We start from the raw sequence: 4,841 nt of genomic DNA, 5'->3' as shown, positions 1-4,841 counted from the left end.
AATATAACAATTAGCAATATCATCAATTTTGAAATTGTGCTAAAGACCGGTGTTGCATTTGAGACATTTCTTTTTGCAAAATATTGACTACTCTTTAAAATAAGATGATGTTTATGAGTCATGATCTTAGTCATATATATTGTTTAGAGATAATTTGAAAAAAAAAAGAGCATCTATATATATATATATCATGTACAATTTCGCTTCTATTTCGAAGTACTTTGTTGTGATAATACAAGTTACAATCATGCTAACTAATATGTTTATTATTATGAAATTGTGGTCTTTTTGTTTTTTATTTTTCTATTATAGAAATTTGTATGGTCAAAATGTGAAAAAGATGGAAAATTATGATAGTAAAATTCACATATACCAATACAAAAGAAATATATATCAATACAATAGAATTGGACACATAAATTTGCATAAAACTTAAAATGATATCCAAGAAAAACAAGTGATGATTATCAAATTTACATTTAAAAATCAAAAGAGATGTGAAATTTCAGCCCTGTTGCTATATTAACACCAATAAATTAATTATCCTACAAATTATGAATATATTAGGAATGAAAAGACTATTGTGAGTAAAACGCTAAATAATTGTTAATATGTTTTAAAGAACGATAGTTGCATAGAATATATATATATATATAATGTTTATCTTTCAATATTGAAATACTAATATAGATTTATGTTAATTTCAAATCAATTTTCATGATGATGATATAATTTTTCGAGTTGTGATGCATTAAAAAATGTGTGTACCATGAAGAATTTGATCCTTCTTATTCCACAATATATCGAGAATTAATATGGATGTATGCTAGAATTATTAACATCTATTTTAAATACTACAATGCACACAACTCTCTCTCTCTCTCTCTCTCTCTCTCTCTATATATATATATATATATATATATTGTACATTTTATAAAACTAATAGAGTTGTTGTCATTTGGGAGGAGTGATTCTTACACTCTCCACCTAGGTTCAGTCTCCACAAGTGACATGATGAACTTTGTTATAATGGCTTCAAGCCTTGTTGTTGAGTCTAAGTAGTCCCTTTAGGATTGAAATAGTATTTTTTCTCATATGGAATATAAAAATATTTCTCATGGAAGAAAAGAAGAAAAATGAATTGTGTGCATTATAGTATTAAATAGATGTTAATAACAATAGCATAAATTTGTCTTAACTCGAGAGTATTGGGAGAGAATGACTCCTTCAAGGTGTAAACATTTTTTTGAATGTTGCACCTATAAGGATTTGATCCCTCATGGTTCATGATAGATAGGCACAAAGCTATTAAAAATATATATTCAATATGAGCTCAACATGTCACTTGTGAGAATTAAACCTTGGTGGAAAGGATAACAATCATTCCTCTCAACCACGGGAGATAAGCCCAATTGACTCTATATATGTATTCCACATGTCAAATCCATTTTGAGCATGAAGGGAATTACACATCACCCTCATATACACATAATTGAAATGTTTTAACCAATATATATCTTAACTTTGGGCCTTTGATGCATTGAGAGGGATCCAATTCCTCGAGGTGTAAGCCTTTCTTCAAGTCTTGCATTCTAAAAAAAGTTTGCATTTCGAAATATTTAATTCCTCTTGATGCGTGATAAATCTAAATTAAGATGGATTTATGTTGTTTCTTGAGCATGGAGGGAATTACATGTCTCCATTATATTCACACAATTACAATGTATTAACCAATATCCATCTTAACTCTACATGTATTAACCCATTCTTGATCATGGAAAAGTTGTTTAATTCTCTTTTTGGGCTTGTCTAGCACAACCAAATTGGTGTTATGACCAATTTATTACAATGGGTAAAACATCATAAGAAATTTGTGAGAGTAAGGTAGTTGATTAGCTTCATAACAAGGTCCATCATTTATAGTAAAAAAATGCAACACTCAAGAATTGGTTCTAAACTACTATGGCTTGGAAAATTAGCAAGATTGATATTTTGGGGACACAAATGGGAATTTTTTTCTAGAATGTCGCTCACAAATTTCATGCTAAGGTCAACCTTCTCGATGATTTGGAGGAAGAAGTTGAGGATTTGTCGCACTCAAAACATGCAGTCTTGAAGAAGGAAATTTGTAGTTTGTAGTTCGTGAAGAAGATGCCCCTCTTCAAGTAGATAACAAGAGATTGTTTGATAAATATCAGGCTTTAAAATAAGATTATGATGCAATTTTTCTACAATTGACTGAGAAGAATTAGATTATTCAAGGCTTGTAGGAGTGCAAAAAGAAACTTGAGTTGGAATTCAATGGAATAGAGAATGTTGAGAGGAGGATCACTACCGTTGAGCTATCAAGCTCACCTTCTGCCACCCTTCATGATCTTGATTGTAGCCCGATCGTTAAGAAAGATGACGTTGATGTTGAATTTTCACTGCATGCTTTTGTTACACCCAACTTTGAAAACCCATTTGTCATAGTTATCTTTAGCTAACTTGGACCTCTTCCATTGTTATAAATGGAAGACTTTTTTGTGCATATTTCATGCAATGTGAGTAATATCAAATATTCTTACATGGTATCAAAGCTTACCATGGGAAGACCTTGAAAATTAATAAAGGGTTAACTGAAAAACAAAAGGAACAATTAATTGAAGTCTTACGAAAGCATAGTGACGCTTTCATCCAAGAATACACTAACACGCGAGGAGTCCATTCTAACCTATGCACTCACCATATATATATCAAGGAAGGATCCAAATCCATTTGCCAACCCCAACAATGGATGAATATTGAAAAGTTCGGAGAAACAAATTCATTGTTCTCTTGATGTTATGACATTTCCATAGCTGAAGGTGAAGAGTCTTCTATTCGCTGGAATCGTTACTAGTCACTTAACCTGTTACCAACTGTTAGAACTATTAGTTCATTCCCTGGAAGTCAAAATTGGATCCCTACATGTTGTCAATATATTTCCCTTGCTACGGGCCAAGCAACTAAGAAGAGATGTAAAGAACGAGAGTTGTTGAAACTAGCATATTGGAAGATCAATTGGCTGAAATAGGCATCCATGCATTCAACATACCAATTCCACTAACATGTATATACATTTTTAACCTGTTGACAATGTTGTGAACTTATGTTGATTGTAAATTCTAGGAATATCTAGAATCTGACAATCACAAGATGTCAATTACTTTTGTTTAACCACTCTCTTGACCTTCAAAATCTAAAATATTCCTGGAATCTGCAATGGACATAAAGATTTGGGCATATGGTAAAAACACTTATGCACATCATTTGACGTAGGTAACGAAACTATTATTTAACATTTAACCATGGAAATATGAATTAAATTGCACTATTGCATTGAACAGAGAGCAGACGCAATGGAATGGCCTTCAATTGTCACACAAACAAACAAATGTCGAAGTCGTTAACCTATGAAACATTCTAGCTAGTAGTGGCAGATTATGGAAGAGCATATGTAGTTGTTGATACCACAGATTAAGCATCAACATTCAAGCGACCTCCGCAAAGAAGCAACGACATTGTGGTTTGTTGTAGATCTACTGAAGATTCCCTTTGCTAAGGCCTTCAACGACACAATAGAGGTGACCCATCTTTGAAATTCAATTTTCCAAGAATCACCAGAGAAACCTCTTCCTATGACGATATGATCATTTATGAAATATGTTTTATTCCTGTCTCGTTGAGCCGAGAGGCTCATTCTACAACCCAATATGATGTGTAACCATGTTCGTTCGTCATCAAAGTTGAAATTTTGCTCAAGTAGGCCCAAAAAAAATACAAAATATTTAAATAATGTCGGTTCATAAAAATATTTGCACGTGAAGAAATTGGATCTCTCTCGGCTCATGTTAGATCCATATTTAAGATGGATCTATGTTGGTATATGAAACACTACACACCCAAGCCAAAAAGCACAATAAGAGGCTTCCAAACAAACGGTAGTGAACCTCTTCCCTGGCGATGGAAGGTTGTGGTATGTTGAATGGCTCTGCTCTACTGCTTGCCTACTTTGCCATGGATGCATTCTACCTACTCTAGGACTTAAACTTATAACCCAATCCAAAAACTTTATGGCCAATAAATTTTATACAACCAATATTTGGGGTTGAGTTAATATTGCAACCAATATTTGGGGGGTTTATTCCTTAGGATCCATCTTTGAGTGTAGATGGATGTAAATGCAAGTACTCCTCTATCACCTACTCTTCCTTCTTCAAGATGGCTACCCATCTAAAAGGAACCTTAGAAGTTAATTCATGTATTCGAATCAAATACGATGCCAATAAAATTTTCTTCGTCGTGTCTCGTATGTAAAACATTACACATGTACCTTTATGGTTATTCTCCCCACAAAACCATTGAGAAAGAATAAATTAGTTAATGGGTTGATCTATAGGCATCAACCTTGGAAGTTATTTCATGGCCGTAGTCTTTAACGCGACTTTTTGAAAGCCTTTCCGGCGATTTTTTCCGGTGAAAATCCGGCAGTAATTTATTGAAATCGAAGTTTGATAACTAGTTTCTGCACAATGAAAGCGTCCCAGTGGTTTTTCAGGGTGCTGAATCCGAATATGCAGTTAAAAAACCATTTTAACTGCAACAAATCATGATTTCATCTCAATTTCTTCCGCCAGATTCCGTCACCGGAATCTCAAAAAGTCGCATTATAGACAACTCCTATTTCATGTGCTGAATCAAATACGATACCAATTAAATTAAAATTGAAAAACCCATCTTGTTGAGAGTGGGATTTGAACCCACGCCCTTTCGGACCAGAACCTTAATCTGGCGCCTTAGACCAACTCGGCCATCTCAAC

The 4,841-nt window shown here is 33.5% G+C and overlaps 1 non-coding gene across 1 annotated transcript; it reads right to left on the bottom strand.

Moving 5' to 3' along the window:
* Window positions 1–4,760: 4,760 nt before the first annotated feature.
* Window positions 4,761–4,841, bottom strand: TRNAL-AAG (transfer RNA leucine (anticodon AAG)). The gene has a single exon. It is a non-coding gene; the product is annotated as a tRNA-Leu (tRNA).

Source organism: Pinus tabuliformis, chromosome 6 (genome assembly GCF_031772625.1).
Source record: "Pinus tabuliformis cultivar Carrire ecotype Pingquan chromosome 6, CPIR1, whole genome shotgun sequence".
Taxonomy (NCBI): Eukaryota; Viridiplantae; Streptophyta; class Pinopsida; order Pinales; family Pinaceae; genus Pinus; species Pinus tabuliformis.
The sequence above is the reverse complement of the archived record's forward strand: the minus strand, read 5'-3'. Positions and strand labels throughout refer to the sequence as shown.